Raw genomic sequence first — 24874 nt, 5'->3', positions numbered from 1 at the left:
TGTGTGTTGCCCTTTCTCTCTGTGTCTCCAGTGCTTCAGATACATAGTAAAAGCTATTAAAATTGAAATTGTTCTAGGGGCTGTGAGCGAATGGGGGAAAGACGCGACACACTCAACCCCCATGACAGACTGTTTAATAATGGGTGGACCATGTGTGTGTGTCTGTGTGTGTGTGTGTGTGTGGTAAATGAGCCTATGATCTAAGCAGGCCTGGTGTGAATATTTCTTCTTATTTCAAGCTGCACTTAAATTTTTCAGAAATATTATTTGCCCTTAGCATTAAATTGTTGCTAAACTTCAGAATCAGTTTGCACTTTTAAAAAAAATGCTTCTGTTAAGTATCTACCTTTTTTACCACCACCACCACCCCCCCTCGTAATCATTATTGATACAACTAAATCTATGCAAAACCAACATTTACCAAAAACTTAAGGTTCACAGTTAGTTTAATTTTCCCACATTATGCAGGTATAAGCGAGCAAGTCCCTACTCTCCCTCCCCCGTCTCTCCCTGGTCAGTGGTGGGAGGTGAGCATGGCAGCAGAAAGCTTTGACCAGCACACTGACCCCTCTCTAGGGAAACAATGACTTTGAGAGTGCTGGAACACACACACACACACACACACACACACACACACACACACACACACACACAAAATGAAGAATGGAATGGGCAAACTCATTCATCACTTTAACAAATATAACAGGCTATTGTAGGAGCTCGCAAAATAGGAGACAAAAGCTAAAGCAGTTGCACTTAGGCCAATGGCTGCATTCACTCAGCCACATACGCTTACCCTCCACATGCATTACACACACACACTCACACACACACACACACACACACACATATGCACAAAATCTATACTCACTTGCAGTTGAGTGCATTTCACAAATTTATAATGATACAACTTTGAAACTTTTGTCTAAAAGTAATACATGTGAACACATCCAAAGCAAATGTGGTAAATGAGTGATTTTCCAATAGACCTGATTTGCTCTCATTGTGATTATACCAGCCAATTAATAAAAAGAAGATCCTATTTAAGACATGTAAATTCAGTGTTTATTTTCCCCAGCTGATATATTTCTGTAGAGACTGAACGTAACAGCAATAAAAAACAAAACACAAATTTAGTGACATAATTTTCTTGTAAATCATACTTTAGTTTATTTTCAACGCTCTCATTGCAAAACAGCTTTACAGTGAGCATAATTCTTTATAAAAGAAAGCCTTTTTGGTGAATTCAGTTTCATTTATTGCATATGTGTTGTCACCAAGTAATCATCACAGCCATTACTCAGTATGTACCTCCCCCTCAGTGTGTTGCTGAGTCTAAAAATGTTCTTTGAATCCAGCAAATGGAAGTTAGAGATTTAAGCTGCAGCTGAGGTGGTCCTCTCCAGACCTGTAGATGGTGCTCTATACAAGGAAATGACGCTGGACTTTGATGGAATGCGGACCGTAGCGCAGAATAAATGTGTGTGTCTGTGTGTGTGAAAGCAAAGAGGAAGAAATAGAAAAATAGAGCAAGAAAGATGGAAAGTGTGTGTGTGTTAGAGAGAGTGAAAGAGGGAGGAAAAGGGAGAGAGAGAGAGGTGTACAGTACCTGATGTTACAGAATAGTCTAATGACCGTCCTTCTTTGTCTTTGAGCTGGCAGACAGAGTCATCCAGCACATTCAGCACCAGAATAGCTACAGAACAACCACGCATAAAGTGAAGTTATAAACAAAAAAGAGCACACTAGATCATCGAGACAGGCAGAGCCAGGATGACATTTTCCTTTTGATAACTGCAACCTCTCACATAATTCACAAATTCATCCAGATGCTCCGTCTCCAAGCTCTTGTGCGTTCAATTAGTTTTGAAAGGTATTGCTTTGCTCCTGAACTTCTACTGAGTGTGTTCAGGTAAACGAAACAAGCTGAATATGTTACACTATAACAGGTTTAATCCTTAAATCAATTGAAACAGTCCTACACACAGCGGTAAAAAAAAAAAAAAAAAATCACAAGCAGAATTTGGAGATAAAATTAAAGCAAGATTAATTAAAAAAAAAAAAAAAAACTTCACTACACACTACAGTGTCTGATACATTCCTAATGATCTGACTGACTTCTTTTTATTGCAGCCATATCATCACACCATCTCTATTATGTTGATCATCATTTCCTCTTCTCAGTAATTAAATATAAAAAACAGTGAATTGTTCTACTAATATGTTAAAAACATGGGACAGCTGGTGTATTTGTCTTATAGTGTCACCACGTCTAACATTGTGATTAGTAAATTCAGTCAAGGTCAGGTGAGTAATTGGCCTGGTGGTTACAGGCAGCTTTGTCACATTTTGTTATATGTAGTTACATTGCAATTACACCATAATTATAGAATAAAAGGAAGCAGCAAAATAATTGCTGTGTTATTTAGACTAAAAGTAATGTGATGACTGTGGTGATTTAATTCTTTGTCATGTTGAATAGCATAAAAACGCATTTGATTTCACAACTATCATTATATTTTTCAAGAGCAATTGCACATCAAATGGCTTATCACAGGCTATTCCCTCTTTACAATAACACACACATTGTGGATAAATGTTTCCAAACACGTCATGACTGCCACTGTCTAATTTTGTGATCCATGGAGTCACACAAATGTCATACCGTTTGCAGCTTTAGGATGAAGGCGTTTCAGGGTAAAGTCTGTTTATTCTTGTGTCAGTAACAATGATATTCATCTGACCGGGATTCCAGTCTAAAAATAGCGTTACAGATGTGACCAAATAACATGCACGGGGCTGCAGTCTTGACAACGACCTGCATGTTGCAGAAGCATACATGCATGGCCAAAATGAAGCACCTAAAAAAAAGAAGATAAAACTTAAAAAGCAAGAAGAGTTAGAAAGAGAAACTATAAGCGCTTACTAACAGATTTTCTGTCATAGCCACATTTTTATTACTATGAATATAGTAATTATGAATATGCATAGCTTAATATTAATATATATATGTGTGTGTGTGTGTGTGTGTGTGTGTGTGTGTGTATATATGTATTCGCTGACATTGTCTTTAGTAAGTCTTATTTAAATCAGGTGATTAAACGTCTCCATGCACAGATTACGAGAAAAGACAAATGCCAGGCTGACTCTTAAAAAAAAACCAAAACTCCTCAACATTTGGTGTGAATAAAATATACATATGCAGAAATTAAAAATGTTAGATACTTTGTCTTTTAAGAATTTAGTCACTGATTAAAAATTGCAGAACACTTTTGGACCATATGCTGCCTTACTGCTGACAGTACAGTCATAATTTAATAGTAGCTGCAGATGCATGATCGCAAATGTCCTACCCTGTACTGAATATAAAAAAGGTGCCCTTGACAATGACTCAGCCTTTCTGTATTGATGCATTCTGTACTTATTTAATTAAACCTTTCTGAAATGTATTCTTTGTGCTGTACCAGTTTAGGAGTAGGAGAAGCAGGTGAGGTTTCAGATGCTAAGACAAAGTTGTTTTACTTCCATCTTCTCATAAATTATTAAAAGCATTTAAAATACTAACAAGGTCAACATCCTCAATCTTCTTCAGATAATTATAGAAAACCTATTCAGACATTGTTAATATTTTTTCATTATTCTTTATATGATACTGATAATATTACACGCAGCATTTATAATTCCTGTGATGTTTTGTGTGTCCACAACCTATACTCTTAAAAGGTATTAGAAAAATGTAGCATTTCAATCTTTCATTCTTGTAGAGTAACTTATTTCATTTTCTGCCTCCAGGGAGGTCAGAGGGAAAGGTTAACTATGAAATGGCACTCGTGGGAGCCTGTGAGGGTCCAGTCTCTTGCTCAAGGACACTACAGCAGGGAAATTGCTTGCTGAAAACATGAACCACAGAGCCCCAACTGCCGTGATGTATTTGTGAAAAGGCTGTAACAAACACAACAAAATCTTTAAAAAGCAATGCTGCACATAAACATTACTTGTTAATAATTTTTTTGACGTCAATGAAATGTTTCTCTGGACAGTCATAGTGTATGTGTGCTAAAATTGGTCTTCGCCAGAGTGTGAGGCTTTTGTTAATATGTATTCAAAAGGTCCAAAAGGTGTTTATGTCATTAATTTCATAATTGTTAGATTTCATATTTATACCATATTTAATAAACTAATTTCCACACATGCAAAGAAAACTTTAATTTCCTTTATCCTGTTTATGGTTCAAATAGGCTTTGACTTGACCATCATCACCTTCATACCCCCTCAAGGTGTCTCTCACATATAAGGACTTATACACAGAGAGACACACACACACACACACACACACACACACACACGCAGTACTGGCTCTTTAGCACTCACCATTTTACTGTTCAGCATGGCCCACTCAGCAGTGTATGAAAATAAAGACAGCACCCTTGACAAAGACGCTTCAATGTTGCAAGTCTCTTTCTTTTTCCTTTCAAGTTTTCCGATTAGATTCTTTGCTGCTTTAGGAAAACTAAGAGGCAGCTCATACACAGATGTCCTCTTCACATGTGGACCTTGTCAAATGTAGAATTTAATGTTTGCCCTTTAAATTGATATACTTTATTTTCGGTACTACAAATAATGTTGAATAATAGCTCAATAAATGTACTGTCAAATACCAACATCATTATTATTTCTATTTATTTTATTATTATTAGTAGGACAAATAGTTGTAGTGATAGCAGTGTTACAATTAGTTTTTTTGGATGTGTATCACATGTTAATAACTAGTTAGTTTGATGGTTCACTAACATTTGATTGCAGTTGGAATTAGAAATGATTTTGAGAATAAGACTAAAATTAATGAAATAAGACATAATAGATAATATATTAAACTAGTTCACAGCTAATTTATTGAAATTATGATTTTAATTTTTATATACGTATTTGTCTGGCATTTTATCATGTATTAATTTGTATTAATAAAATAATTTGTATCGGTTGTGCTATTTTTAGCTTTTCGTGTCTTTAAGCAAAATTCAGAAATAATTTTGTCACTACTGATTTAATTTTTTTTATGAATTATTTTTACTTTGTGTTTTTACTGTTATGTAGAATTATCAGACAAACAGTCTTGATATTTGTCACACGTCTCCATGAATACAGGCGTGCAGCCGCACACTCTCTTAGTCTCCTTTTCTCTGTCTCAACACTCTGACTTTGTTGTGTGCGTAATAGTTCCTTACGGTTACAACTAATGAATTGACCAGCCTCGGGGAGGTATATATAAACCTATTAGCTTTAATAAAGTCTGAAGGTATAAAATTACTCTCTGAGGTATTTCACTATACACTTAGTACTCTCCCCAACCTAATAATACCAAGCTTCTTTTCCAAGTACATTGTCGTGCACTTTGATTGCATTCTGGGGTCTGTCTGCACAATTATTTTCAATTTAAACACTTAGACGACCGAGGAGAGGAAGAGAGAGACGAGAAAGAAAGAGTGAGGGGGTCTCCCTGCTTTGAGATGCACGTAACTTCAGAGTCAACGAGAATATGCAGAGAGGCAGAACAAGACAGGAATTAAACAAACAGAGGTAAACGGAGAATAACAGAGATTGTAGAGGGACTAATAAATAGAGAACATGACAAAAGACAGACAGACAGAAAGCGAGACGAGGAGATATGAATTCCCTCCAGTTAGCTGAGTATGAGTATGTGTGCTCATTTGGCTGCCTTCTAATCCCTGATTCAATTTCCAGCCTTTAAACATGACGAATTACATTCCTGTCCTCACCTAATGCTTTTAACACATCCCTATAAGAGGCCTTAATCAGGTGAGATGGGCCCCAATGCTGCTGGCTGTACACACACACACACGCACACACACACATGCACACACACACACACACACGCACACACAGGCTGATTAGCCTAGCCACGGTGCTAGCCACCCCGGATAAGCCACCAGGTGGATAATGTGCTGCTTTAGCGCCTTAATTACGCCATAATCTGTTCAGCGCCTCAACCCCCTGCACAGAAGGACAGAGAGAGAGGTGGTGGAAGTGTGGGGTGGTGGGAGGTAAGGGGGACAAGACGGGACAAGAGAAGGGTGTGTGGAGGGAGAAAGGGAGTTGGGAAAAGGAGTGAAAAGAAGCCTGGAGGCACTCTGCTTCTTAACCTGTACCTCCCACCCCCCCTTCCTCGCTTCATCTCTAAACTGTCTGTGGTTCTGCCGTGTTTTACCTGCGTGTATCGTGTTTTTCCATCCTTTTCTCTGTTCCTTTCTTCCTAAATTATCCCCCCCCCCAACACACTTTTGAACCCGTTTTGTTGCCTCAACTCTCAGTTTCTGGCCGGTCTCCCTCTCGTCCTGTTTTCTGTATGTCTTGAAGCCCCACAGTATCTCATGTCACACCCCCTCTCTTTTCATCCCTCCAGCCCCCCTCCATCTCTCCCTGGTCACTCTCCCTCCATCCACCCCTCTCCTTTAGTTGCTGTGTGTCTCAGTATCTCGGGTCCTCCTGTACCCTGTACCTGTCACTGTGCGCAGCCCTTTGACAAATCACGTGAAGGGCAGACTGAGTTTTGTAGGACGAGACAAAGCTTAAACATATGGCTGCCATGTCCCCAGGTGCTCCGCTGTGCGCTGTAGCAAGTCCCTGGGAGCCCTTATATATAACATTAGCTGCCTGTCTGTCTGCCAGGCTAGCTGCCTTTCTGTCTGTCTGTTTGTCTTCTGACTGTCTGTCTGTTGGAGACATATAATCCAACTATTAGCCTTACAACTGTCATCTGTCTGTTTGGCTTGTCAACTTCCTGACTGACTTTTTCATTGACTTTCAACCATTCAAGATGGAAAAGTCATTGGTTATCATTTAAGGGATTGTTCAGTTTTTTGAAGTTGGATTGTGTGAGGTACTATCCATAGTCAATGTATTACATACAGTAGATGTCAGTCGGCACGCTCCCAGTTTGGTGGAGCAGACTGGAGTGCTGACAGATGATAAGCGACACACTACTGTGGATGGATCAACAACAAAATGTATTTTAGTCACCTAAAAAAAAGTCCAACATAAATCAAAATAGTTGAAGTGTACGCTAATTTGAGAGTTCTTTTCACTGCTTTACCTTTTTATCACACAACTAATATGTTTAAATGCCAAGTCGCACAATAACACATACAAAATAACTCTTTAAGGCAGTGATAGACCAGCAAGTTGCTCAATGGAGTCTGGCTTTGACGAGAGAGCCTTTGTGTCAGTCAGTAGAAATCACTGTCTGACACAAAGGTAAAGTAGTAAAGAACACACTCATTATAGCATACACTTAAACAGAAATAGATCTTTTTAGGTTGGACTTTTTTTTAAGGTGGCTAAAACATGTTTTGTTGCTGACCCATCCACAGTAATAGATGGCCTAACCTTCATGCCAGACTTGAGCCTACTTCTCCAAACTGGGGGCGTGCTGACTGACATCCAGTCTATAGACAAGAATCCCATAACCCCACTAAAAGAGTGAACTACTCCTATAATAATAAACGATGAAAGTCATTGATACATTCTTTGATTTCTCTATTTGGCTGAATGCCGGTCAAATTGTCTGTTGGCTCATCGAACAATGATAGTTTTGTGGCTGATTAGTTAAATATCTAAAAGCAACAGAGAGATCTAAAATAAGGAATTCTGATAAATACATTTATTTTTTTAATTTGCACCTTTACATTTGCAAGAAACAACTATGATTAAAATTTTACTTATGACCTAGAAATATTGTTTTTATTAATGCCTGCTAGCTCCTGCTCCTTTTGAAGTAAACAAACACACACACACACACACACACACACACACACACGCACACACAAGCAAATCACATCAGTTTTTCCTGCTAATGAAGATGAAGTGAGATATGAGTGTTTTCTCAGTGCGCTCAATGCCAATAAAGTGCCCCATTTAATGCCAATTAGCCACTGGACCTAAATTTGTGTCATGTTATTTATCCTTTTGAGTCTTTCTTTCCCATATCAGTCAACACAGGAGGAGAACTACCTTCCCCTACCTACTTTGCTCAAAACTTAAATACAAAGAGACACACATGTAGGTCAATCTAAACACACTTAAATCACAGTGAAAGGTTTTTACCTCAACACATGCAGACTTCAGCATATGCTTTAAAGCTCCAGTAGTCAACTTTTTAATATATATTTCAGTAACAAAGGATCACATCATACACAAAATTTTTGCGCTGCAGAGTTGGTTTAAGATGTTTCAAAGGATGCAATAATTCTTTGCTTATGTTGTAAAATTGTGTTAACACTTGAATTCAAGCTGAAAACACTGAGTGAACAACCAGCTTTTACTGTTATGAACAGTTGTTAAGTTTACTTGGGTTGAGTAAAATCTTTTGATGGGAACTATAGATGATCTTTCTACAGCAATCTGCGGCTTAAAATAAACGTGGATGAGGAGTTTGAGACTTGGGGGACGGGGGGGGTCTTCATTTTGATCACACACAGTGTGATGCTATCGCAGTTGCAAAATCTGTCTACAGAAAGAAAGACTCAAAACTGCTTCTGTGGTAATTCCCAATACAAGAGGAATCTCCAGAGCCACATTTTGCCAAGATGACCAATCTGTTCTCTCTGGTTATCAAATACCAATGTCACCATCAGTGTAACTGTCACTCCCTGTCAGCATCTCATATGACACACAAGGCATCCTTTAGAATCTCTATATGATGCACAGCTGTCTCTTAGGTGAAACAATTTCTCATGGATGTTTCACGCTGTCACCATTTACAGTTAGGGTAAAAAAACATATATGATAGGTTAGGTTAGGTATGATAGGTTAACATATATAGGTTTAGAAAAAACATCATGTTTGGTGTTAGAAGAGGCATCTAACATGAGGTAAATACATTACATGAGTGAACTTAGTGTGTCACATACGTAAGATGTGTAATGTTACAATAACAATTTCTCTACTACATCAGATTTTTTCTTCTTCATCCATCAATTTGACCTTAAAAGCCGTTTCCACATTCTCCCTTGTATGAATTTGCTTATTTTGTGTTGGTGGCTTAGATTTTATACTCCATGGATCTTACGTCAACACCATTACCTAATGTTACTATATGTTAGAGTCCCCCCTCCTTTCCATGAACCCCTGAGGTCATTAGCACGAAATATCACAAAGATAGATTTAAGAGAGCAAGAGAAAAGGGAAAGGTAAGCAGGAGGAGGAAGAGAGAGCAGAGACCATGATGTCCTACAAAGTTTTGAAGTTCTTTCCTTTTCCAAACTTTACGTGGATTTGCTGTCATGCAGAATAATTTTGGGCTTTGCTTGTCTCCGGGGCAATGGCCTCAGGGGCAGACGGACCCCCATGGGGGACAGGTGTCAGGCAGGTGTGCACGGGTGTGTGTGTGTGTGAGAATGTGTGTGTGTGTGTGTGTGTGTCAGTGAGTAATGGTGCTATCAACTGGCCTCCACGATCCATCATGCGCGTCCCTGGCCTCACACCTCTAGGGCCGCAACACACATGCGCACACGCACATTTAAATGAGTGAACACACACCCACACATTTACACTCGTATAAGCACATAAAACAGGCCTACACAAGCAGATGGACTTAAGCATGAAAACACTAAACAAACCAATCATGTTGCAGCAGTCAGTTTTTTTCTTGCCTGCAAACACACACACAGTAAATATACACTCTCCGTATCTCACATCATCTTTTCAAACTTATGTGAAATATGGTTTTGAAAAGTTTGGTGGTTTTATGCTTTTCGGTGCCACATACATAGCCCCTGCAAAAACTGCATCTACATCAGCAGAGGGCAAACATTTCAAGAGGTGGTCTAGATTTCAATCAATCAGTGCCAGACACTTGCTGCTTCAAAGGCAATGTTACTCAAAACTTAATTAAACACTAATCATGAACGCTATTGTATTGTTTAGTTTGTTTGAGTATGAAAAAAGGCCATTTTAAATTCTCACTACCAAACATCACCCTCCACTTCCTGCTCTTTCCTCTCAATTCATTTATTTTGTCTCTTTTGTTTCCCGTCTTTCCTTCTCTTTTTCCCTCTTTGCCCGTCGTCTTCCTTCATGTAGCAGAAAATCTTTCTGAACAAATTGCTCTGTTCAGTTATTATCTCAACGGGGGAGGGTGGTATTATAATTAACAAAACAATAAAAGTTTATTAATGAACATTAAAATGCAAAATAGCAGGAAGAGAAGATGGTGGGTGCTATCAATCAAAAAGAAGTGACTCCCCCGCTTTTTTGAGTCTTAATTAGCCGTCCGCTCATTAATGGGATGAGTGTGTTTGTGTGTGTGGGTGCAGGGGAGGTTACAAAAGGACTTTAATTGATCAGTGGCCTCTAAATGGGCTATCAGCAAGTTGGAGACAAAAAAATGTAATTTATAGAATGATGTCAGTTTTATTTCCGCACCAAACTAATTATGAATGCTAAGGAGTGTAGCTTTTACTTGGTTGAAGGCCTCGTCCAATCAGCCGAAGCCAGTGGGAACATTGGCCTTTATGTTAGACTGCAAGTAACCACAGCAATAATACTGATGCTTTACACTATGCTAATGATTGAACTCACTAAAAGTTCAGGTAACTGATGGTCAAGGCCAAAATAACAGTAATAATAATAACAACAACAACAATGAGTATCGTTTTTTGCGCAATAGAAAATAATAGATACTATAAAGGAAATGATCGTGCCTCAATTTTATCCATCATTTTCTATAACAAGATACCTTGTCCTGCATTACTGTTTGCATAAACTGCCCTGTAAATCCTAGTTTATGTCTTTTATTATGCTGCTGTTAAATCCTGTGCTTTGTTCAATATCTAGGCCTAGAGAAAGCAAAGGAAACAGTGAGCCTGGCTGTGTTCAGAGATGACAAAATCCATCTGCCAGCATCTTTAAAGTTCACCAAATAACTTGTATCTCATTTGTTTCATCTGTACAAATGCATAAAGATGTCAAATTGCTATATTATGGGGGTGGCCTATAGGCTCTAAACTATTTTCTGGTTCAATTCTCAGGCAACCAGCAGATACTCCAGGTACTTACTGGTCCTAAGTAAATAGTATTTTTTGTCCAGCGAATCCTGGTGGTGAAGTGAAATTATATAGATCTGAAATGAAGCTCTTAACTTAACTACTTAACCCATGTCAGGTTAAATTTGTTGAAAAAACAAAAAAACAAAAACTGGATAAAGAATTCTTGAAGAACTGAAGTCATAGGGGTCTGCGTTTAACAACAGCAAAGCTATATCAAAGTTGACAAACTCTCACACATCTCATGCAGCATTATCCAAGTCTCATTTATCCAGTAAAATGCTCAGAGAGCCCTTTCAAACCAAAAACTGACACTAAAAGTGTAACTTTGCTCCCTTCAAAGACCAACACATTCTAACTCCCAACTTGTCACATGGTGACAAAAACAGTAATTTTACCTCGCTGAACACAAAAGCTGCTCTTCTACCGCTGCCTTGAACAGTAGTTTGTATTTTATTTACAGTCAGGTGTTTGTTTGAATTCATCTACAACTTAAGTTAATTTGTAAAATGTGATGCTGCTACCATTTGCAATCTCTGTGTAGGCAGTCCTCGCAAATTGCCTTTTTTAAATGGGGCCATGGCCACTATAGGGACCAAATAACTATTTTCATTTACACCTAAACCTTTTCAGTCTTGATTTTGCAGGCTTTGCACACACTGTGGCTACTTGTCAAATTATAAACTGATAAGCATCTGTGCACAGTACACTGGAGACTACTGATATGCTATTTGTATAAAGATATGTATCAAGATAATACTCTTACCCCACTTGTGCTTTGGGGCTAAATCATGACATTGCTGCTCCTGTATTTGATTTAAAGCAGACAGTTCAAAGAAAGAGAGAGTGGTAGTGTGGTGTGACACATTGGCAGAGTTAAGTGCAGAATATCACAAGCATGTCATGCACCTTAAACCAGTAAGACACCAGGCTGCCCTGATGAAGCTATATTTAACAGGATACTTTGAACCAATCAGACGCTCCCTTTTCCCCTCCTCTCTCTCTCTCTCTCTCTTTCTCACACACACACTCACACACATACACACACAAATTCACACATTTTTACACTCACACAGACTCACCTGCGCACATATGCAACCCAGCTCGATTTATAATAGTTGGCATCACCCTTTGCCCCCTCTCAGGGAGGAACTAAGAGAGTTCAAATTGTGGCCTAATTACGCCTCGCTCCGCTTCGCTCCCTCCGCCCTGTGCTCTCAGAAAGTAGAGCGCATGGCTGCAGCGCTCACATAAGCATCAACACGCACACATGCTCTGCTTTCAGGACAGACGGCCTGTTTCAGAACAAAACTCCCCTGCTTCTATCACGCACGCACACGCAAACATACACACACACACACACACACACACACACACACACACACACACACACACACACACACACACACACACACACACACACACACACACACACACACACACACAGTCATACACAAACTTACGCAATGGTTCCTTTGCTTCTCTCCCACAAATCTTACCTCTTGCCTTTGGTGGCACTCCGTATCGATTACACACACGCACACACACACGAACGCACACACACACACACACACACACACACACACACACACAGACACACACGCTGGGTCAACCTACATTTTTCTATCAGTGAGACCCAGTCACTGTATTGAGACTTCATGAATTGTAAATTCACATGCTTGAGAAAAAAAAGACACAAATAAGCAAAGAAGAGACAAGTCACACTTTAGAATATCCACATCTGTGTAGAGGTAAACATATTTTAAAGTGTGAAAAACAACAGAAATTAACGAAAAATCAAATAGCTGTCTGATAGCTATTGCTCAGGCTAGTTTCTTTCACTGTACAAAATCCAGGATGGTGATGCTATATGCAGTACAATGATATTCAATGAAACAGGCCACTTAGGGTGCCAACACACTCCGTCAGAAGTGCTTGTCAAAGGATAGAATAGCTTCAGAAACTACCTTCCCGCCACACCTTTCCAATGTCAGTTTAGGGGGGCTAAGTCAAACCATTTCTGTAAAACTTAATGTGACCAAATTCAACATTCATGTCCACTTCATGCCATGATTGGTGTGTGGAAATTGGTGGAAATCCTGGGTTTGAAATTCTCTCCTCTAGCTCTCTCTATTTTTTCATTAAGCAGGGCGGCTGCTTACCACATCTTAGCGCATGTGTGTATCCCACTGGCTAGCTCAATACCGCCACTTTGCACTGCACTCAGACAGCGGTTACTGCTGATATCAGGACATCATTGTCACAGAAGTGTCGCACCCACCCACCGGCACTGTTAGCACTGTTAGCAATGTTGCCGTTGTTTAGAGCTGTTTATGGAGTTAGCAATGTTATCTGCTAGCTGCTGGCTCAGCCACCTTCATGTTGAGAATCTTGTGCACACAACTCGGTTCTTAATTGTGAAGAATGGAACGCAACACTATGAATGTCTCCCAGGTGAGGCTGTCTAAAAATGTAAACCATCCCCGTATTTAAACGTTAAAATGCGCCCCCTTGCTTTTCACCCTGGCTTTGAGTATGGCTGATTAACCACAGTGTACCATGGTAAAGGAATGGAAAAATACCGTGTTTAACTAAATGGTCTTTAACAACATGAAATATGACTCAGGATGTTCAGTTAGAGAAAAAGATAACAGAGTTTGAAGACTTAGTTGTCAAAACACAGCCCAGCCATTTCTGATACTATGACAAAGAATTTTACAACTATCATGGTTACCATCATTTTAGAAACAATGTTCATGTGACAAAGTAGTCCAGCAGAAATGTGTGCGTGTATGTATTTGATTGGCTAATGCAGGGCCATGATGGATGATGTTTGAAAGCCCCAAATGCATTGCCTTCACACGGTGTACTTTTTAAGATTTTAATTATTTAAAACCAGGTTTCACAGAGTTCTCTGAAAGTATTTTAAATAAGTATTCAGCTCTTGTATTAAGAGTTTTGCCCAAGAAAGCAGTAAGGCCCGAGACGTCTCCAGTGCTTCTTGACAGCTTACTGACAAGCTCCAGTTTCCAGGAAACAAAAACAAAATCCGGGTTCTGACAAATGTTCTTAACCATCAAAATGTAGTTGAAGGAAGGGAAAAAAATGAAATCACTGGAGGCGTAAAACGTTCCAGACCTCTCAATGTCACAACTTTCCAGACACAAAGCTTTGGTTTAAACTCTGACTGCGTTTGAGGATTGGCAAGCTTAAAATTGTGAAAAAATCTGCCTGCAGAAGTTTAATTTTCATTCCCTATCAAACACACACACACACACACACACACACACACACACACACACACACAGGTAATCTCTGTCAGTGTGTGAATGGAGAGCAAACCTGATGAAAGAGAACAGGAGTAAATTGGACGCTGAGTGTTTGATAACTCCATCTCTTCTTTTCCTTGCATTTCTGCCATATGCTCACTTTTACTCCCCCCCCCCAGGTTGTTCAGTGACATTCTGCACTTGTTTCCACATGTCCCTCGGTTCAAACAAAGATTACAGTAAAATAAAATCAAAATGAAGATACAGAGTAAAACAGAGGAGGAACGAAGGAAACTGAAAACCAAAGCAGACAGATATGCAGTGAATAGTATGTGTCAGTGAGTGTGTGTATGTGTGTGTGAGGTCTCGCAAGAGAGAGGGAGTGAGATTTGAATTGGCCCAGTAGAGTCAGAGCAACTCAACGGCTCTATTCTATTTTTGCCTTTTTTCTCCAGCCAGACCCACAGGCTTTTCCCACAGAGCTGCCACAATACATACAGTACCACCTCCTCTATACGTGTGTGCCTGTGCATGTGCATGCACATTTGTGTGTGTGAGCATGACTTTGACCTGTCCTTGAGAGGATGTGGCTTCAACTGAAACAGCCGGGAGAAAAAGAAACAGAAAGAAAGAGAGTGAAAGAGAAATGGCAGAAAAGAGAAAAAAGAGGGGAAAGAAACTTAAAATAGTTTTCTCTTGCTGATAAAGGTGTAATCTCAGTAATATTATACTTTTTGACAATTTAAAATGGATCTGTAAAAAGAAATAGTAAAAAAGAGAAAAAAATAAGTTTTTTTTCAGGATTGGAGGTGCTGGCAGCCATAAGATCAACATGCAGTCATGAGAACCTCAAGTATGTGGTTTAGTGGCGACTAACTTAGCTCATAAAAATATATGATTGAGGATCTTTTACTAATACTGAGAAGAGCAATGCTTAAATTATTTTGAAAGAACAAACAGTGTTTTTCTACAAAGACCTTGTAACACCACTTTTTAACAAATAATCCAGTCATTTCAAATAATATTGGAATGATGGAGTGACATGATTATGGTTTTGTTTTTATTCTGATTGTGCTCAGATAATTTCATATCTGCTAAGTCATTTAAATGTAGAAAAAAATAGAAATTGTCATCATAAAGCAACAAATAACACTTTTCAAGTAGCTGCTTTGGCTCTGATATGTTTATTAGACCTTTTACACTGTTACTGCTCTGATGGAAACCTAAGTAACCTTACTGGCTAACACTGGCACATTAACATAAAAGTTGATGGATATGCCTTCTCTGCACAATTTAATACATTTTGTTAAACAGTTGACTTTCAGCTTTAGAATTCAGACACATGAACCTAACAGGGACAAGGAGTGAAAAAGGGGTTAAATGACTATCATACAGTCTTTTCATCTTTGTCTTTCGGCTTGTGTCTAAAGGCCTAGACACATCAACATTGCCTGTAACTAGGCCAAAAAGTTGCACCTTACTTTTCTCACTTACGATTCTCCTCTTGCACATTAAGCTCAACTGCCAATCAGAGTACTTCCATCCACTGTCTCAACACACAGTCTCACACTGACTCAATAAGCTAAATCGGTTGTAAAAAAAAGCCAATGAGGTTCGATGATGGCCAACGATGGCTGATGAGGGCTGACTAGTGCCAACGGCTCTGAAAACACCATAAAAACAAGGGCGACGGATGCTCACTGACGGCCGAACAACAGCCAATTGTCAGCTTGTTGCATCAGGGCTCCACCTCTTTGTTGATAATGGCAAGCTAGTTTTTCTCCTCACTTCCCTTTATCAGTTTAGAGTTAATACTAACCTGCTGTGCAGTATGTCCCTGTCTCATTTCGCTGCTGCGCACTGCTTGACTACATGGTAACGTAATTGTTTTATGGACACACATATTGTAAGTAGGAGGCCTTGCACACACACATATACTTGCACACAAACACACAGTCACAGCAGTCTCTTTGATGAGAATATGACAGGACAGACGAATGTGATTTGATTCTGTCTACAAGCCTGCCTGTGACGACAAACGCCAACACTGACTGCAAGTCGAGCTGATGATATGGCACATCGCTCTGTGTGTGCGCATGTTTGCTCTGTGTTGACATCTCTCTTCAAGGAGCGTAGACAGAGAGATTGAGATTAATGAATGGAAGAGTAGCAGAGGAAAGGAGGAGAGGTGAAGAGAGGTAAGGGGAGACAGAGCAGGAGGCATGGAAGGAAAGAGCAGAGGGAACATAATAAGTTGTAGTACAGCATGCATTCGCTTGTCTGTGTGTTTGTATAGTCTGCTTTTATTTATATGTCATTGTATGTATGTGCACATGTGCTTTTGTATCTGAAGCCTAATTTCCAATGCAAAAAAAATGCCAACACCCACTAACATCTGTTTTTTTTAATGTAATGAGAAAGTGTACCATCGGCATTCATACCCACATTAAACAACTCTGCAGACACAGTTTTTTATCGCTCTGATCTGCATTGATGGGAAGACAACACCTGGGTGAACGCCACATTTTCAGTTCCTTAACCAGCAAGATGTAATGACGTACCGTCATTAATTACACACACACACACACACACACCTACACACACACACACACACACACGAAAGCTGACAGGAAGGCAGACTTGTCTGTGGTAGCAGTGTGTTCACTGGAGGTGGGAATGCAGTCTATTGCCTATATTTAGCAGGTTTACCAGTGATTGAAAAACCTGCTTGCATGTGTTAATTTTGGTGCAAAAGGGGTATGATACAGTGGGATTGTATGTTAGTTACAGGTTGCTAGCTGACTGTCCTAATGGTATCCTGCTGTCATATGATATCTAGAAGGGGCCCCACTTATGGAGTTTTTGGGGCAGTGGTGGCTGTGCACTGAAGTGTCTAATGGGAGGTTTAAGGGGGTTTATAGTAGTCATGCAAAATGTGCCAATAGTAGCGGCTATTAGGGGGCCCCTTTTCTAAAATTATCTGGGGGGCTCCAAACATTTGCCTGGTTTGCCTTTGAAGCATCCCTGATCTGGTCACCTACTAACCAGTCAGTTCTCAACAGGACAATTAATGAATACTTTCTTAAATGACTTCAATTATCTTTAAAGGGATAAATCAATAACTGCAATTATTCAAACCGGACATAAATAGCACTCTACTGGGCAGACACCATTATATGTGTATGCTTAAACGTGCATGTGTATGCACATCTGTTTCAGCACACACACACATATGCATTTGTGTGTGTAAATGGATTCTTTTGGTAATTTGGCATCCATTATAAATGTGCCGCAAATGTCTTTTTAAGCTGTTGGGGGTAATTACTGTTTGTATGAGTGTGTATCAACCCCCAATGGTAGCATGTGCGGTAAGCTTCTGTATGTTTGTGTGTGTGTGTGTGTGTGTGTGTGTGATCCATCCCTAAGGGAATTTTTTTTCTTTTCTCCTGTTGAAAATCAACTGTCTATCTCTGCAGCAGGCTGCCAATATTTCAGTCTGCTGTGTAATTAATTATTTATTTAATATACTGTGTGTGTGTGTGTGTGTGTGTGTGTGTGTGCATCTTGAAAAGGAGGGTCTCATCTCATTCAGGTATTGATGTGCTTCAACCTTGACGCCTTCCTTTCTCACACTACACACACACACACAAACACACACACACATACATGCCTACAGTATACCTGACTGGAGCGTAGCAAGGTGTAATGGAACTCAATTCATTGGGAAGCAGCACTGAGAATAGATCACTCATTACTTGTCTTGAGGTCACCACACACACACACACGCACCTGGCTGCAGGTGGCCGCTGGCATACATCAAGGCCACCCTCATTCAGAATCATGGCAGCAGATGCTTTTCTGTTGGTGCTCCATGGCACAATAGGAACAACATGACGCTAACACTACTGGGCTTAGGGCTGAATTTCAAGTTTTGCCACTTGTGGTAAACCTACATTATAACTCCCTAACAAATTTTTATTTTAAGTTTTTATTTTTAAGTGTTTTAACTTATTTTGTTTGATTGGACTTCATCTGAGAACTGTGGGAGTGTACAGATCTGGTATGACTGACATCTGTCTTACCCACTGTTACCCACTGACCCTTGTTAGGGTGGGACAGTTTTCTCCCTTTTCCTTGGTCCCTGTTGTTTCGCCACCTTCCTTATTCCAGTAGGTCTCTGCCCAGTGTAAACTTGAGCAGGAGTCTAATTAGCCACACTATGTGACTCTACCCCTGTATTCAAGATGACGCACACATTAACAAAAACCTTTAAGAAAATGTAGCAGAAAAAAAAAATATTTTCCTTTATTTTCTTTTCTATTCTTTTAACCAACAATTAAAGTAATTTTGTCTTTACTTTTTTTAAAAAATTAGATAGAAGGATCCACGCAAAATGCTTCTCTTTTTTTGACTGTATGTTAAACAAATAATAAACAAAGAAAACTTAGTCTGGCAAAAGTGACACTGCTTTTTGTGTGTGTGTGTGTGTGTGTGTGTGTGTGTGTGTGTGTGTGTGTGTGTAGGGAGTCAGACATAGCTCCGTGTGTGATGTCTGCTGAAAAGAACATCTGGGATCTCATCTGCCACAAAAGTGACACATGTTGGTCTGCGTGTGTGTGTGTATGTGTGTGTGCAGAGTGCCAGTCAGGGTGAGGGCCTTCATCACACTACTGATGACCTGTCTACTCCAGTCAGACCCCAGTGGGTGGGTGTGTTTGTGTGTGTATAATGGGGGGTTGGGGGGAGTCTTAAAATGTCACTTGGCACTCTTCCCTGCAGCTGCATCTTTGACCTGACATTATCCTCAAAACACACACACACACACACACACACACACACACACACACACACACACACACACACGCATATGAAAGTTTTTCTTGCTTGAAATAAATGCTATCAACAGAAAGACAGTTAATATCCAGCAGCACACATGAACTTAAAATACATTGTCCCTGTCATACTAACGTAATGTCACTGTAGGTGAATTAGTGGAAGTGTATGTGTCTGTGATGGTTACTTTTGTAATCTCATAGTGGAAAGGGTTGTGTTGTAGTCAGTGTTATGTAATGTGATTACCAGTGTTTTGGCAGTTAATGTTACATTATTGACACAGGTTTTAAAGTGAGAGTATTGATGTTGTAAGGGTAGTAGTGGGCTAATTGATCAACCACTTGCTTAATGCTGACAACGTTAAGAACATGTTGGAACTCCATTAACAGGAGGCTCTGAAGAGCCTGACAGACACACACACACACACACACACACACACACACACACACACACACACACACAGACAAACGCACATGCACACACGCACACACCATGTACCACATAGTGTTAAGCACACAGAAAAATAATAAGGTTTGGGTTTCACGAGCCGAGAGGCTCTCCATATGCATCCCCAAATATCTAGCATGCTAAATATCTGGACCTGGCAGGGACTTTGCCAGCAAGCTTCAGCTAAGGAGAGCGCAAAACACAGATTGAAGCCAGAGACAGGAGGCACTGTGGCATCTTCTAGAGGGTGTGTGTGGGAGAGAGAGAGAGAGGGAAAGGAAGTGACAGAGAGGGGAAAGAGAGTGTGAAAGGTAGAGTATTTCACGCAATGTCTCTGTCAGTTATTACACTAAAAACTTACTTGAAATGCTGGTTTGTCATTTTTTCACTGTGAATGTTTTTTAATAAGCACCCTGGATTGTGACTCAACCCACGCATCACATGACATACTCTTCGGGGATTCCTCCGGGTGAAAGATCTTGAAGTGTGTGACCCCCTATTGCCGGTCAGCCATTTAGTGTGAAAACCATGCCGACTTCAAGACTCCCAATTAGAAGACAGAAATGTGTTGTGTTAACAGTGCAGCGATTTGACAACTTTGAAAGTCATGTAGTGTGAACTTATCTTTACATACTCTCTGTTAAGGACATATTTTGGTCACACACAGAGGGTATTTCTATTCAAACACCTCAAGCATCATTGATGAGAGAAGCAAACTTTAACTTCTGTTTCTCTTTATATTTGCGCCTCTTTGGGATGTTAATACAACTAAAAGCAACATTGTGTCTTGCTCTGCTATCAGTTCCCTCTCTTTCTTTCTCTCTCTCTCTAAGATGCCAGCCATAATGGCAGTGCCAGGCAGGTGATGGTGATGCCAAGCTGGAATGACACACGCTCACACACACACAAGCATACACAAACCCATCCCTACGGACGCTCTTAATTAGACTCCACCCGTCCCCCATGGTCCCTGTGGCAGGCGAGACAAAGGGAGGCTCACTCGTTTGGACATGTGAGTGTGTCTGTGTGTGTCTGTGTGTGTGTGTGTGTGTGTGTGTGTGTGTGTGTGTGTGTGTGTGTGTGTGTGTAAGCGTGTGTGTATTGTGTGTTCGTGTCTGAGGGGCCTATCTTTAGCAGATGCTCATACCTCTCCCGTCTCACTGTGTGCGGAGCAGTGGTGCTATCATTAAAGTGTCATTGAGAAGTGGCACCACTTAATTTTAGCTGCTCTCACTGGGGGCACTGAGGGAGACGCTGGAGACTGAGTGGGGAGTGGGGAGGGAGGGAGAAGAAATGGAGACAGAGAGGGACGATAGTAGAAAGATACAGAGGTTAGATGGAAGGGATTAGGAAGGAAAAGGCATGTAGGTTTAAGAGAACCTTGATAAGAAAACTTATTGCAGCCACAGGCTCAACTGTGTCTCCACAAGAGTTGCAAAGAGAGAAGTGTCTGATCAGATGTGATAAGGTTTGCTCAAACTGCAACATCTGGTAACAGCTTGTATTCTTGTTTGTGTGTTTGCTCCCAATCTATGACAAAACCCATGTGTCTCCCTTACTTTTTCAGAGTTTGTTTGCATCAAGAGCTCAATGCACTGCATTGCGACTAATGATCTTCACCAAACTGACACTGAAATGTTGTATTTAGAAACGAAATCACAACGTCCCTGGTTCAGTCTCAGCCAGAGACCTTTGTTGCATCTTATAGCGCCTTCTCTCTCCATCATTTCCAGTCTACAATCAAATGCAGGCTAAAATGCCGAAACAGAAATTTGAATTAAAAAAAATGCAGCCAATCGAATACACTTGCAAACGTTCTTCAATTGCTTTCTGTTTGTTTCTGTGCATAAGTTGCTCATGATGAGCTCTCTTAGGTGCAGCACTTTACACCAAACTCAACAACGAAACATTAAAAAACAAATGTTGAAATCTGCTGAATAAAAATGTGCACTGTATTTTAAGAAGCAACACATGAAATACCTCGGCTAACCACGGCAGCTACTCACATTCTTCAGCTGCTTCACAGTAAACATCTTCCAGAGGATTCAGAAGGCATAACCAGACAGTTTTTGAGTCAAAACCACAGACTGTAAAAAATAATTATAGATGCCATGATGCCACCCATTAGTTTGTGGACTCACGTTTTGAAGCCTCTAAATTTGCATTTTGGCCATCACCATTTCGTTTTTGTTTGTTTTTGGAGCCGTAAGTATTTGCGCTGTGGATGAGCGAGGGGTGGGTCTGACTGAAAAACTGACGACACTATCAGCAGACAGCCTGTCACTCAAACAACCCTGCCCCTAATTGTGTGTAACTTTAAGCCTTAATAAAATTTCTGAAACTAGCTTAAGAGACCAAAATCGATTAATTTTTGCACCAGGCTCTAAACATGTTTACTTCTGTGGCACAGTTGGATGTTTGAATATGGGGGTCTATGGGGACTGACTTGTGTCTGGAGGCAGCCTCAAGTGGATATTTAAAGAACTGCAGTTTTTGTCACTTTCATGTTGGCTCCATTTTTCAACCTCAGAAGTTTCCACTTGACTTTGTGTTGCTCATGATGAGTTCTCTTGGGCGCAGTGCCTCCCACCAAACTCAACACCAAAAATGTTTAAATCTGCGAAATAAAAACATGCACTGTGTTTTACAAGGCAACACATGAGCTCCCTTAACTAACCACTGCAGCTATTCACAAGTCCTACACCTGCATCACAGTAAAAGTAGAAGGCATAACCAGACAGTTCCCGAGCCTAAACCCATTTTGCATAAAACAAGCTGCACAATACTGATCCATGTTGTCTACAATTTATGTGAAAGACAAAAAAATGAAACAAAAAATGGCATATACAATAGAAGGAAGTGAGAAAGAAGGAATGAAAGAGGAAAAGAGTGAAAATTACAGCGAGCAAGGGAGTACATTACACCTCTCTCAGCAATTTCCAAAACAACTGATTGCCCTGAGATGAGTTACATGAGACACACACACACGCATCCTGGTGGCGTCAGGCTCAGTAATAAATCCATGTCTCAGGGACGTCAGGTGAGAAGCAGCACTTCCTATGGAGAACCCAAAATAACCAAGTGGTCGAGTGTTTGGAAAAGACAAAGTCAGACATACTGTGTACCTGTGGAGATATAGATAAGTGAGCGTATTTTCATTCATTAGAGAGTGACAAAAATATTTTAAATGCAGAGCCACATGATGTATATTTATGTGCATTTTACATTTTCAAGGGGTCCTCCTGACTTTTCTGATTGATTTATCGACCTTGACCTTGGTATCCCCACTCTTTCCCTCCCTCCTTCCCATTTGTCTGTCTACCCGATGTGTCAGTAAAATGTTAGCACATTGTCGTTGTCTTCAAGAGCAGGTATAGACTTGTTAATCCTGCCCCCATCCATCCACCCGCCACTGCTATCTGCTATTTAGATTTTGTCTGGAAGGCTAATGTATTTTCATAAGGCACTTGCCAACACATACAGAACATTCTTCCACAGTCTCCGCAAACTGTTACTTTTACTGGAGGGACTTTTAAAAGTTTTTTTTTTCAACTCCCTATTACCACACAATCTTCTCTTTCTCACCTCTCCAGCCTGCCATCACGTTCTCGTTCTTCCATCTTAATTCAAGGTCTTTTAGCTTTTAATGCTGGATTGTAAAGTTTTACAAGTTAGTCAGCTTTAGAAATGGCAGTGAATTTGTGCGAGATTGCGTTAAGTTAAAGTGTAGCGTATAAAATAAGAAATATTTGATCTACAGTAGTAATGCATTTAGAAAGGAAGTTGACAAAACAAATGGTGACACAGATTTATCATCACAATGATGCTGAATTATATAAAAAAAAAAACTATAATAAGATGGTGGCTAAGAACAAATTAGGTGGACCAAAAGCTTGTTTTTATGAAAAAAGCAATTTCAGTCCAAAAACAATATCCACGGTTATGATAATCCTTTAAGATCAGAATCACCCACACTACTATGAATGCCTTCATCCCAGCCAGAACGTCCTTCTTTCTTCTTTTACTCCACACTTCCCATAGTCTCCTCTCTCACCTCCCCTAACAGCCACCCACTGCTCCCTCCACCCTCATTCTCTCCTTGTCTGACACTCACTGTCATACAGTTTTGGCATCTGCTCTCTGAACCGCCTCCCACGTTTCCTTACCTTATCCCATTACAACTCTATATAGTCCCGTGCTCACTTTACATCGCTGTCCTTCTCTTTTTTTTTTAAATCTCTGTCTGCATGCTGTGTCTGTGTCTCATCTCATACCATGTGGTGTACTTGATAGGGCAGCTAACTCCGAAGTCCTTATATGAATCGCTGTGTGTTGTTGGCTTGGATTTTTTTTTTTTTTTTTTCCTTTGGTATTGGGACCCCTTGTGTCTTTGAGCCCTTTCTTTTCATGGGAACTGTTTTTAACCCTCTGTTAACTTTGCCCCAGAGAAATTTGTAAAAGTCATGCATTACATATATCATTTCTATAGAAAATTGTGACAGACAGACTTTACCAGTCCCAGTCTTTTTTTTCATTGTACTACAGAAGATCTCAGAGTCTCAAAAGGCTTATTGTAGGTGTTGCTTGAGACCATTAAGTTGTACAGTAATTCAAATCTGAAAAAAGTCACAGAACGCAGAAACCTATTTGCAAGATAAAATGTAAGCAATTTCTGTTTCATCTAAATGTATTAAGTAGCTTTTTGCAAATTTATTTCTGCACATTTCTTACATAGCTAGTGGCTGGTTTTAGAACGTAAGGCATGTCACCCAATTCAACTTGTAGCAAAGTCAACTCAAGTCAGTCAGCAGATGGCATGCTTACTTGCTTTGGCATTGTCTGACAGCCCTCAATCCCCAATGAGATGTCTGTGTCATTCACATCTCCGCGACCACACCACTGAACCTAGCGTAGTACCCTTGTGTGTGTGGCATACTATGCTAATAATGTATGTGAAGAGACCTACATGATGTTACATTAGCAACAAAAGCACTTATTTAAAGCCACCTAATTTTTGCTGCCCAAACCTAACCAAGTTTTACAGCATAAGGGCAACCATTTTATAATGTTAATGACATGTTTAAAATTGCGACCATTATGACAGTGATACATGTCATTTTGGAAGACGATACACCATCTTGTCTAGTCATATTGGTGTAAACTGGCAGATTTCAGAACATTGCAGACTGGTGCATTGCAAGTAGTTGCAAGTTTCAGCTTGTCTTGTAGTAAATCTTTGGTCAAGTTGTTGTAGCTGTGTGTTAG

General features: G+C 40.0%; 1 protein-coding gene across 1 annotated transcript in view; it reads right to left on the bottom strand.

The window, feature by feature from the left end:
* Window positions 1–1163: 1163 nt before the first annotated feature.
* spata17 (spermatogenesis associated 17) overlaps window positions 1164–24874 on the bottom strand; it is a 90655-nt gene continuing 66944 nt past the window's right edge. The window contains exon 10 of the mRNA XM_042489571.2: window positions 1164–2861. The gene's annotated coding sequence lies outside the window, so the exon portion shown is untranslated. The remainder of the gene's footprint in view (window positions 2862–24874) is intronic.

Source organism: Plectropomus leopardus, chromosome 1 (genome assembly GCF_026936395.1).
Source record: "Plectropomus leopardus strain MGB_pleo_1.0 chromosome 1, ASM2693639v1, whole genome shotgun sequence".
Taxonomy (NCBI): Eukaryota; Metazoa; Chordata; class Actinopteri; order Perciformes; family Serranidae; genus Plectropomus; species Plectropomus leopardus.
The sequence above is the reverse complement of the archived record's forward strand: the minus strand, read 5'-3'. Positions and strand labels throughout refer to the sequence as shown.